Raw genomic sequence first — 12,959 nt, forward strand, 5'->3', positions numbered from 1 at the left:
ACCCCTGCACACAACCTTCATCCTTAATAACTACTGTAGCAGTGCCAATACATTTTACATGCCTAGTGTGCTGTCCTGGCACTTAGTGTACTTTCCCAGTGCCTGGAAACCACACGTGCCATGTACAGCTTTTCATACATGTGAATAGCTGAACACGGTTGTGCTCTCGCTGATGCTGGTTTGCCTTTCCATTGGTTCATCACTAGGATAGTTATCCTCCAGGCCACAAAGGAAGGTCCCAAAGATGAACTAGCTATCAACACTTCTTGGAAAGATTTATTGACAGGTGTATTTTACTAAATAACACCATCAAGGAAAAAAATAAAAGAAATAAAAAACAAAATAAAGATCTGCTACAGAGCAAGTAAAAAATAATTAGAAATGTCTCTAGTGCCATCTAGTGTTTATATTTTGTAATGTCCTGTAGATGTCTACTGTGTGTTCTGTAAGGTTTGACAGAAGCTATTATTATTATTATACAGGATTTCTGTAGCTCCAACAGTTTACACAGCACTTTACAACATAAGGGCAGACAGTACAATTACAATACAAATTAATACAGGCGGGTTCAAAAGGCCCTGCTCGTTAGAGCTTACAATCTAAGAGTTGAAGAATATCATATACGCAGGGCTTTTTCTCAGCGGGAACACGGGGGAACGCAGTTCCGGCACCCCCAGCTCTAAATGTATGTAATATCAAGGGGTGCTGGAGTGTGCTAGAGGGTCTGTTGATACTGGCTGCTAGGGGATCTATTGTAGCTGGGTGAAATCTATTGTTGTTGTCAGGTCTACTTTTGATGGCAGGGGACTATTGTTGTTATGGGGGTTTTATGTTGTTGGGGGGGTCAATTGTTGCTGGGAGGGATCCAATGTTGAGGGATGGATCTATTGTTACTGGGAGGTCTATTGTTGCTGGCGTGTCTATTGTTGCTGGGGTGGGACGTATATTGTTGCTGGGGGGATCTATTGTTGTAGGGGGTCTATTGTTGCTAGGGATCTATTGTTGCCGGTAGGTCTGTTGTTGCTCGCGAGTGTCTATTGTTGCTGGGGTAGATCTATTGTTTTTGGGGTGAGAGGTATATTGTTGCTTGGAGATCTATTGTTGTAGAGAGGTCTATTGTTGTTAGGGATCTATTGTTGCTGGCAAGTGTCTATTATTGCTGGGGTAAATCTATTGTCGCTGGGGTGGGAGGTATATTGTTGCTGGCGGGATCTATTGTTGTAGGGGATCTATTGTTGTAGAGAGGTCTATTGTTGTTAGGGATCTATTGTTGCTGTTGAGTGTCTATTGTTGCTGGGGTGGGAGGTATATTGTTGCTGGGGATCTATTGTTGTAGAGAGGTCTATTGTGGTTAGGGATCTATTGTTGCTGGTGCCTATTGTTGCTGGGGTGGGAGGTATATTGTTGCTGGTGGATCTATTGTTGCTAGGGATCTATTGTTGCCAGTAGGTCCGTTGTTGCTGGTGAGTGTCTATTGTTTCTGGGGATCTATTGTTGTAGGGAGTCTATTGTTGCTAGGGATCTATTGTTGCTGGTAGGCCTATTGTTGCTGGTGAGTATCTATTGTTGCTGGGGTATTTATTGTTGTAGGGGGGCTCTGATGTTGCTAGGGATCTATTGTTGCTGGCAAGTGTCTATTATTGCTGGGGTAGATCTACTTTTGCTGAGGTGGGAGGTATATTGTTGCTGGGGGGATCTATTGTTGTAGGGGGTCTAATGATGCTAGGGATCTATTGTTGCTTACAAGTGTATTATTGCTGGGGTAGATCTATTGTTGCTGAGGTGGGAGGTCTATTGTTGCTAGAGTAGATCTATTGTTGCTGAGGTGGGACATTTTGAGAGAAATAGAAAGAGCAGAAGCAGAGAGAGCAGTATGTGTTGAGATGACCTGTCTTTTCTGGTTGTATTCACTATGGATCCCATCATGAGCATGTTCTACCATTTATTCCTTCATGCAAAACCTGGAACTGACTGCACTGGTGTACCGGGTCCATTTGAATACATGGAAAACACTTTGCATGCATTTCTGATGATGAAAAAAGGCTCTGGACAGGTTTTGGATATGGAACAGTTAAAAACACTTCTAAACGCAAATGCTTATAAACACGGTTCGCCGCATTTACAAGCGTTTGGCATTTGAAACACTGTTAAAGTCTACTCCTGAACGCAAGTTTGCTGCGTTAAAAAAAAACGACTGGAAACTCAACTGTCTGTAAACGACGACGTGTACATGGACACATAGGAACACATTAGGGAGAGTTCAGGGGCTGCTGGAAAAAACGCAGATCCTGAAAGTCAGTTTATCAGCTGCAGTGTACATGAGCCCTTAGACCTCAAAATTTAGTGACATAGAAATCCATGTGTCCACACCTCAGTGCAAAAGCAAACGAATGAATCACTCACCAGACCTATATGCCCCATTACAGTGGTCATATATCGCATTGTGTGTTGTAAATCAGGATAATCTCTGGAGGTTCCTCCACGTATAATCACCAACATCTACACTTCAATGTTGGATAGCCAAAGGGACTGGTATTTAGTTTCCAATAAATTCCCCAAACGATAGATAATCCTGGCAGAAAGGCATCCGGAACGCATCTGGACTGCGTTTCTAAAGTGTGATCTTATAGGGGAACTATAGTGTGGACCCTCATGGGCACTTGATTTTTTTTTTTTTAGTTAATCAGAGGCCTTTTCTAGCAGTTCCCAAAATTGCTTCTTTCTGCAGATGTGAAGAACTACAGGCTGTCAAAGAGATTGTCTGGTGGTGTAGTTTATGTGAGTATAGACTTCATAGGAATCTAATGCTGTACTACTTTAATGGGTTAAGCTTGGTACTTGTCTCCGGTACAGATGTATGAACATCAGAAAATTCTGGCAAAAAATGTGAGGATAGGCTATAAAGCCCATGGGCTTTTTTGCGCATATTGAAAAATTCTTCTAGCTTTTTTTAATCAAGGGGGTGTGGCATATGTGCATAAATACGCCTGTGTGTGTACCTGCATAAAAATACTAACCAGAAATGCAGTTTCAAGTGCTTTTTGTTATGCAGCACAAGTTTATTCCAATCAGGGCCAGTTCACACTACATGCATTTCAGCTGCTTTTTTTCTGCATCCAAAATGCACAGAAAGTAGGTTATATGGTTGTCAATGTCATAGTTCACATCAGTGCTCGCAGTTCCAGTTGCAGAAAAAAAGCAGAACAGGCTTCATTTTTTTTTTTCTGCACAGAACTGTACTGAACACAGTAAAACGCATTGGAACGCACATGTCCCTATTTAAATTGAAGAAAAAGAGAGGGGAAAAAATTAACTAAAATGCATAAAAAGCACATCGGAATGCTCCAAAAACGTGTCAAAAACGCACATGCAAAAACGCATCCGGAATGCATCTAGACTGGTATTGCATGAATCAAAGGTGTACCAAGATGGCGTTCCACCGTTCCTGAGGAAGTCACGTGTAGGCGTGATGCAACGTGTCAACGTACATCCGGCAGAACGCCATCTTGGTACACCTTTGATTCATGCAATACACCCATTACATGTGGTGTCAAGGCTTGTTTGTTACCAACAAAATGTAAGTGTGTTTTTTGGCATACTTAAGGCTATTTTATATGGAATAAAGCGGTTTTGCACTATGGAGAATGTTTTCTCTTGTTTCATGAGCTTATGAGAGTAAGTTGGTATTTGTGAGGGTGCCTACCTACCTACCTAATCAGAGGAAATGATACCAGTGTTGCTGCATGACATTAGTGTGGTTAAACTCCCAGGAGATCAGGCAATTAAAAGTGCACATACAGGAAGGATCCAGGGGTGATCCAAAAGGCTTTGTGGCCCTTTGGGGTCGCCGATTGGAGGTGAGAGGCCATTGCAGCCAGTGAAGGATTATTTATCAGTGTGCTGTGCACCCACACTGCATATATTGCATGCTCTGGAGCAGTGAAGCATCTTGTGTTATTCACATATATTGGACTTTTAAGTTTCACATATTGATTTAATGTGTTTGTTTTCCTATCATTTGCTTGTACACTTTGACACAGATCATATATATCCCACATTTGGGATTCACACTATACACGTGTTGGTGTATATATTTTTATAAAGTTTTTGTATCCCAGTATTGGGAGTCACTGCTAACACTTTTTGGTTGGATCCAACTATATGGATTGGGTTTACATTTATGATTGTGTGATTTATCATTTATTATTTATCGGTCACCTATTGGGTCCAAGTGCAGGACCACGTGTGTTGTTTCACATATATCCACCATGATATGTTATATATTCAGCTTAATACTTTATATTTATTTATATTTATGTAACGCTACACCACCTTTTATTGTTAAGTACATTTGTTCACCTATAGGTATAGGATTAAGGTGTTTGCTGCTTAGTGTGTTATTTAGGTACATATTTAGCACAGGGGGAATACTCCATTTTAACAGGTTCCCACCCGGCCTATAGCCAGATGGCGGCCTGCAAAACCCCTCGTCCCTCCAGGTGGACGCCATATGGTATCCTTTCGGGCATGCGCAGTTTGCATGCCCGCAGAGCCGCGCAGCGGCACGATCTGCCATCGGCCATGTACCTCGGACACAGCCGATGACAGATCTGAGTACCGGCCCCGTTGCTGGTACCATGTGACCTGCTTTACCAATCACAGCAGGTCACATGACAGTTGTATACAATGGATGGCTTCATTCATGCCATCCATTGTATACTAGTGTGTCTAGCTGTGAATGGTCACAGCGATCACATGCACAAGCTAGGCCAATCACAGCCCAGCTGTGTCATGTGATTAGCCGTGGCCAAATCACAGCTAAGCACAAAAAAAAAAAAAAAAAAAAAACCCTGAATGAATCGATGCCATTCAGGTAAATTGTGCAAAAAAAAAAAATACTGATCACTTCCCCAAAGTAGTACAATGTTACTATGGTAACATTGTACTACTTTGGTCATAGTGAAATATGAAAAAAAAAAATCTTAAAAAATGTAATAAAAAATTTAAAATATTAAAAAAAAATTTTTTTCATACTGTCACCAGTCAGTGTCCCTGATCACCGCCATGCCAGTTATATGATGACACTTTACTGCACTGGTGACAGTATGTAAAAAAAAAAAAAAATAGTGAAAATAATATTTTTAATTTTCCGAAAAATTATGACAAAAAAATACAACTTCAAAAAACTTGCCATGCCTCTTATGAAGTACGTTGGACTGTCTACTTTGCAAAAAGGGGTCATTTGGGGGATATCTGTACTGTTCTGACATTCTTGGACCTAGAAATTAGATTGGCCGTCAGTACTTCAGGATTGATCAATATTCAGATCTATACCATAGTTTGTGAACTCTATAACTTTCCTACAAACTAAAAAATACATCCTAATTTGGGTTATTTTCACCAAAGACATGTAGCAGAATACATCTCGGCCTAAATTTATGAAGAACAATTATTTATTTGCAAACTTTTATAACAGAAACAAAGAAAAACGTGGGTTTTTTTTTTCAAACTTTTCGGTCTTTTGTTAATTTAGCAAAAAATAAAAACCCCAGTGGTGATTAAATACCACCAAAAGAAATCTCTAGTTGTGTGAAGAAAATGATAAAATTTTAGTTTGGGTACAATGTTGTATGACCGCGCAATTGTCATTCAAAGTGTGAGAGTGCTGAAAGCTGAAAATTGGCCTGGGCAGGAAGGGGGTAAAAGTGCCCGGTATGGAAGAGGTTCAACATATAGGCCCCTTTCACACGGGTGTTCTGTATGTCCGTCTTTCATCTGTCCGTTTACGGATGAAAAATGGACACCCATGTATTTCTATTGACTAGCGGATGTAAACAGATGATCATCTGTTTACATCTGTTAATGTCCACAGACATTTTTCCTGAACGGAAGAAAACTGTATTTTTCTTCCATATAAAGCTTAGAAACGGAAGGGAAGAAAAACAGCTGTAAACAGATGTGACCGGATGAAAAAACGGATATAAATGGACACCCATGTATTTCTATGGACTAGTAGATGTAAAAAGATATTCATCGGTTTACATATGTTAATGTCCGCACCGGTTTTTCTGCACGTAAGAAAAACATTTTTTTTCCATAAAAAAAAAACAGAAGGGAAGAAAAATGGTTGTGAACAGGTGTAACCGGACAAAAAACGGATGTAACCGAACAAAACAGATGTAAACAGATGTAACCGGATGAAAAATGGATGAAAACAGATGTAACCGGATGTAAAACAGATATAACCGAACAAAACAGATGTAACCGCATGAAAAACAGATATAAACAGATGTAACCAGACAGTAAACGGATGTAAACAGATGTAACCGAACAAAACGGATGTAAACGGATGCAACCAGACAGCAAAACGGATGTAAACAGATGTAACCAGATGTAACCGGACAAAAACATGGATGTAAACAAATGTAACCAGACAAAAAAAACGCATGTAAACAGATGTAACTGGATGAAAAATGGATGTAAACAGATGTAACCAGACAAAAACACGGATGTAAACAGATGTAACCGGACAAAAACCATGGATGCAAACAGATGTAACTGGATGTAAACAGATGTAACCAGATGAAAAACAGATGTAAACAGACGAAAACACGGATGTAAACAGATGTAACCAGCCGAAAACACGGTTATAAACAGATGTAACCAGCCGAAAACACGGTTGTAAACAGATGTAACTGGACAAAAACACGGATGTAAACAGATGTAACTGGATCCCCCAAATGACTTCTTTTTGCAGGGTAACCAGATGAAAACCGGATGTAAACAGATGTAACCAGACAAAACAGATGTAACCGGATGAAAAACGGATGTAAAGGGACATGCGGTCCGTTTTTGCATTGATAAAGGATGTAAAAAAATAATGGACGTAAACAGATGAAAAACTGACATGTTCTATTCTTGGGAAAAACGTGACTGAATTGATGAAAAAAATGGAACGCCCGACTGAAATGACCCCCCCCCCCCCAAAAAAAAGGTCTCTGAAAGTGTTAAAAAGCGCACCAATGCTATTGTGCGGAGGGGGCCCCCAGGACCAGTGGCGGGTATCCTTGGGAGCGTGTTGGACCGGGTCAGAGAGCGGAGCGCAGAAATGATGATTCTGGCTGCCTTCTCCTCAGCTCCATATTACTGCCCCCATTCTGGCAGGGTCTGTATACAGGGGGTTCTGTCAGAGAACCCCTTTGCTGTGTACAGCCAAATGTCAGCCTTCCTCATAAAGTAATTCTTTGTGTAAACACACTTTGGAAGCTGCTTAGCCGTTTATTGGCCCTTTCCCCTCCCAGAGCACACTTCCTCCCCGGTGGCCCTCCTCTCTCAGCTCATGACTGGTCCCATTTCCTTCCCAGTTGTCCATAATCGTCAAAGTTTATGGAAGGGCTGTGCTGAGCATGCGCTCCCCCGATCACGTGTTCTCAACTCGAAGCAGTGTGGGTCCGGGGTCAGGCTCTCCGGTCGGTTTACCCGTCGCACATACATTGCCCGCCCGGTAAGTAGCCATAGAATATCTTCATGTTCTGCACATCTGCTCGCTTCTTTTTAATAGCAGCACTAGAAGGGCAGCCGGGTTTATATGTGGTAGGCGTGTGGGAGAAGGCGGCCGCCATTTTCTTGTAGCCTCTATGGGTAACTTTTTACTCCTATTTCTGGGGACTAGTATGGTGTGCTGAGAACTTTGTGGATGTAATATCTGTAATGATATGATACAGTGCATTGTTATTTCATTTGCTTTTAGTCATACTTTTTTTTTTTTTACAGTTACATACAAACCACAGGCTCTTCTGACAAAGTTCCTGGGTAATATTTGAGGTCAGAGGTAATTCTAGGCTAAGCCCCTCCCCCATTCCCCATGTGATCAGTCTCAGGTGAGTGCCCTATTGTTGGATGGTCACATAAGCCCCCATAGTTGTGCACAGCCCACTGCATTAAGGTGTGCGCCCCAAATCTAAAACACCTAAATGTGTGTGTGTTTATACTGTGTATTTGTATACGCAGTGTGTGTGTATATATATATATAATATTTTTTATCTTTTATGGTTGAACTAGATGGACTTTTGTCTTTTTTCAGCCAGACTGACTATGTAATGCAGGCCATAGATGGGGAGAAAAACGGCAGATTTTCGGCCGATTAACGAACTATCGGTCGGTCTAAAAAACTTACCTGACCACCAATTATTATGAAAATCGGCCGATTAATGAGCAACCTATAACGGGAAATGATGTCATTTTGTGGCCTTTGTGATCCTTTTTCGGAAAACGATCGTTCGTTTTTGACCATCAATGAGGATAAAGTCGGGCGTTTTTCAAAAATTTTCCAACATCACCGATAATCTGAAAGTCCAAAATACACGAAAAACGGCCGACAAAATTGTCCACTAACGATAAGATAATCGGCCGGTTTTATTTTCGGACGAAAAATCGGCCGTTTTTCTCCCCATCTATGGCCTGCATTACTATATATTGCCAAAAGTATTGTCACCGCCCTGCAAATCATGTGATTCAGGTGTTCCAATCCCCTCCATGGCCACAGGTGTATAAAATCAAGCCCCTATGCATGCAGACTGCTTCTACAAATATTGGTGAAAGAATGGGTCGCTCTCAGGAGCTCAGTGACTCCAAGCGTGGTACCGTGATAGGTTGTCACCTGTGCAATAAGTCCATCCGTGACATTTCCTGGCTACTAAATATTCCACAGTCAACTGTTAGTGGTATTATAACAAAGTGGAAGCAACTGGGAACAACAGCAACTCAGCCACCAAGTGGTAGGTCACGTCACATGACAGAGCGGGGTCAGAGCATGCTGAAGCGCACAGTGTGCAGAAGTCGCCAACTGTCTGCAGAGTCAATAGCTAAAGACCTCCAAACTTGGTGTGGCCTTCAGATCCGCACAACAACAGTGCGTAGAGAGCTTCATGGAATGGGTTTCCATGGCCGAGCAGCTGCATCCAAGCCTTCCATCACTAAGTGTTATGCAAGGCGTCGGATGCCGTGGTGTAAAGCATGCCGCCACTGGACTCTAGAGTGACCAATCACGCTTCTCCATCTGGCAATCAGATGGATGTGTCCGGGTTTGGCGGTTGCCAGGAGAAAAATGCATGCCTGACTGCATTGTGCCAAGTGTAAAGTTTGGTGGAGGGGGGATTACGGTGTGGGGTTGTTTTTCAGGGGTTGGGCTTGGCCCCCTAGTTCCAGTGAAGGAAACTCTTAAGGCGTCCGCATACCAAGACATTTTGGACAATTTCATGCTCCCAACTTTGTGGGAACAGTTTGGGGATGGCCCCTTCCTGTTCCAACATGACTGCACACCAAAGCAAGGTCCATAAAGACATGGATGAGAGAGTTTGGGGTGGAGGAACTTGACTGGCCTGCACAAATTTCTGACCTCAACCCCATAAAATACCTTTGGGATGAATTAGAGCGGAGACTGCGAACCAGGCCTTCTCGTCCAACATCAGTACCTGAACTCACAAATGCGCTTCTGGAAGAATGGTTAAACCTTCCCATAGACACACTCCTAAACCTTGTGGACGGCCTTCCCAGCTGTTATAGCTGCAAAGGGCGGGCCAACTCAATATTGAACCCTACGGACTAAGACTGGGAGGCCATTAAAGTTCATGTTCGTGGAAAGGCAGGCTGCCCAGACACACAAAGCGATAATGACAATACGCACAGGGCGATTAAGATGTGCCCAGGCACAACCAGCACACCCCCTGTGTACACCTACAGTATCTCCCAGAAGTGAGTCCACCCCTCACATTTTTTTAAATATTTGATTCTATCTTTTCATGTGACAACACTGAAGAAATGACACTTTGCTACAATGTGACATAGTGGGTGTACAGCTTGTATAACAGTGTAAATATGCTGTCCCCTCAAAATAACTCAACACACAGCCATTGTTGTCACATGAAAAGATAGAATAAAATATTTACAAAAATGTGAGAGGTGAACTCACTTCTGTGAGATACTGTGTGTATAATTTTTTTTCTTTTAAAGCAGTGACCTTAGAGAATCAGTTGGCGGGTGTTGCAATTTTTGTATGTTATACGGTATTTGTGCAGCGGTTTTTCAAAAATCGCATCCCCTTGATAAAGTCACGTGACTAGTGATGAAATGCGTCGGACAGGAGTGTGCTGATGACGTCATGACATTGCCATTCATCGGGATAGCGGCCTGTAGTACTCTACAAACTGCTCTTGAAACGGCATTACAGCAGGCAATAGCATTCATTGAGTGGGCCCGTGCTTTGCCTTGCAATATATTATGGATGGTGTCTGTTTTGAGCATGTACACGACTCTGCTGCTGAGATGATACTGCCATCTAGTGTTTAATCAGTACATCACTGGATCTTCATCATACCTGGTGCAAAATACACCTCCGGAATATGAGAGTATTTCTTATGTTTTAATTGATGAATGAAAGTTTATAAGGATAAAGCACTATGTGGAGTTCTTTTTAATGAGGAATACGGCTGATACAAAGATGCTCATCAGGAGGGAGCTTAATTTGGAGTCTTCATTCAGCAAGCTGATCTTCTGAGTCCATATGGGACCAAAAGTGCAGTTAGACCGTAACATTGTATAATGCGAGGTCACACTCCGTGAGGTGAGCAGATATATGGTGGAGGATGTCTTTGCACGAGAACTGATGACAGATGCACATATTTTCGTTATCCAAAGGAGGGTTCACTGAATGAACACTTCATTGATTGAACTTGATTTTTGATTGACTTTCATTTGATTCATACTTAAAATATTTTTAATTTCTATATATTTTTATTTTATTTTTTGTGTGGTTTTTTATATATATATATATTTCTATTTCAATATTAATATTTTTTCTACTACTATTTTTCTTCTAATAATTATTTATGTTTTCACTTTGTTTTTGGTAATATAATGGTTTGTACCATTGGTTTATGTAGCGCAGCATTTTTTCATTTCACTTTTTGATTGTATATTTGCCCCATTGAGACATGGGTTGTGTGCACCAGCGGCTACAGCAATATATTGTAATTTTTGTTTTTTTTCACCAAAACAATTGTTTTGGAAAAAATACACTTTAATGAATTTTAATGTACAAAAACACAATATAATACCCAACTGTTTGGTAAAATATAAAAGATGATGTTACACCAAGTAAATATGTACCTAATATGTTACGTTTTATAATTGCGCATGTTCATGGAATGGCAATGAACTATGGTACTTAAAAATCCCCTAGGTGACAATTTAAAAGCCTTTACTGGGTACCAGTTTAGAGTTACACAGGAGGTGTGCTAGAATTATTGCTCTTGCTATAACGTTTGTGGCGATACCTCACACGCATGGTGCACAGTTTACATATGGACGGGTGACCTACGTACATGCGTTTGCTTTTGCATGCGAGCACAGGGGCACTTTAAAATTAATTAATTTTATCATTTATTTAATTTAGTTTTTTGGGATTTTTTTTACACTGTCTTTACATTTTTGTATCACTTTTATGGTTATCACAAGGGATGCACAACATCCTTTGTGATAGCTGGAGGAGTGACAGGTCCTCTTTATGGATAGATCTGGGGTCCATTAGACCTCAGATCTCTCCTCTGCCCTTCAAAGCATCTAATCAAACCAAGATCGGTTTGATCAGATGCTTTCACAATCCAGTAATGGCTTGTTTACATCCTGGTGAAACTGGAAGTAACAAAATGCTCGTATGGTAAGCCGGCTTCAGTCCTGGGCTCCCTGACGAGACAGGAGAGCCTGGCCCCCCTTCCTCTCTGTAAAAGCGATCCAGTGGCTAATTAGCCACCAGAATCGCTTTTACATAAAAGAGAATCATCACCTGAAAACAAAGGATATTGGGATGATGTCTGCAGCTTCATCCTAGTATAACCACCTCATCTACGCAACGTATGGGTTCGCGGCAGAGGCTAAAGTGGTTAAAGTCCTTAAGTCCATGTTCGAGCGAGTGGAGGAGCCTGCTAGCTTGTCAAACAGTTACTCTGAATGGATTTTAAAGCTGAAGTTTGGTTAAGCATTTAAAGACTGCCCCATAGCAGATGTACTGCTACAGGGCGGCCGTGCTGTGCCAAGTCACGTATATATACGTGATTTTGCATTTCTGAGTAGGGGGCACGCGCCGCCCTACCCACGCTGTCTCTGGCTCCCGAAGATGTTAACCACTGGGTCCTGGCCAGCGATTCATGGCCGGGAATCGGTGATCGGTGGAGAAGTTGACAGGGGAGAGATCTGTTTGTGAACAACAGAGATCTTTCTCCTGTCAGCGGGGACGTGCTGCAAAGCAGAGAGATAGAAAGCAGTGCATTGCCTAGTAAAAACACAGTCTCCTAGTAAAACACAGTAAAAACAGTGCACAGTTAACCCTTTGATCTCCCCAGATGTTAACCCCTCCTGCCCAGGGTCACTAGTACAGCGTCAGTGCTTTTTATTAGTACTGATCACTGTATTAGTGTCACTGGGGATGTCAGTGGCAGTTAGTCTGCTCCCACCCAGTGTCAGAATGCCTGCCGCAGTCCTGCCATAGGTTGCTGATCGCCACCATTACTAGTATTAAAATAGCTAAATAAATAAAAATCCCAGTATATATATTTTTTTTTACCAAAGACATGTAGCAGAACACATTTTGGCCTAAATTAATGAAGACATTTTGTTTTTTTATTGGATATGTTTTATAGTAAAAAGTAAAAATTATTGTTTTTTTTTTTTTTTCAAAATTGTCAATCTTTTTTTGTTTATAGTGCAAAAAATAAAAACCACTGAGGTGATCAAATACCACCAAAAGAAAGCTCTATTTGTGGGGAAAAAATATATAAATTTCATTTTCTTAAAAAGCCTTTAGAATCACTGTAAAGTTCCGCTTATCTCCCCCACACTGTAACAATATTTTATTTCTGGGAGCGGGTTCCTTTTTCAGACAGGTACCTGCCCCCACTTCCGCA

At 41.4% G+C, this 12,959-nt stretch overlaps 1 protein-coding gene across 3 annotated transcripts in view; it reads left to right on the forward strand.

Annotated features, from left to right (window-relative positions):
- The first annotated feature begins 7,363 nt into the window (after positions 1-7,363).
- The window catches only part of LOC149457482 (uncharacterized), a 67,289-nt gene continuing 61,693 nt past the window's right edge, over positions 7,364-12,959 (forward strand). Inside the window, exons 1-2 of one of the 3 annotated variants that reach the window (XM_089683708.1) lie at positions 7,396-7,504; positions 7,774-7,880. The gene's annotated coding sequence lies outside the window, so the exon portion shown is untranslated. Of the gene's footprint in view, positions 7,505-7,773; positions 7,881-12,959 lie in introns of all 3 variants that reach the window. The other 2 variants (XM_089683709.1, XM_089683707.1) reach the window with 2 other exon arrangements.

Source organism: Staurois parvus, unplaced genomic scaffold (assembly GCF_062004578.1).
Source record: "Staurois parvus isolate SC_StPar_1 unplaced genomic scaffold, SC_StPar_1.0 ptg000320l, whole genome shotgun sequence".
Lineage (NCBI taxonomy): Eukaryota > Metazoa > Chordata > Amphibia > Anura > Ranidae > Staurois > Staurois parvus.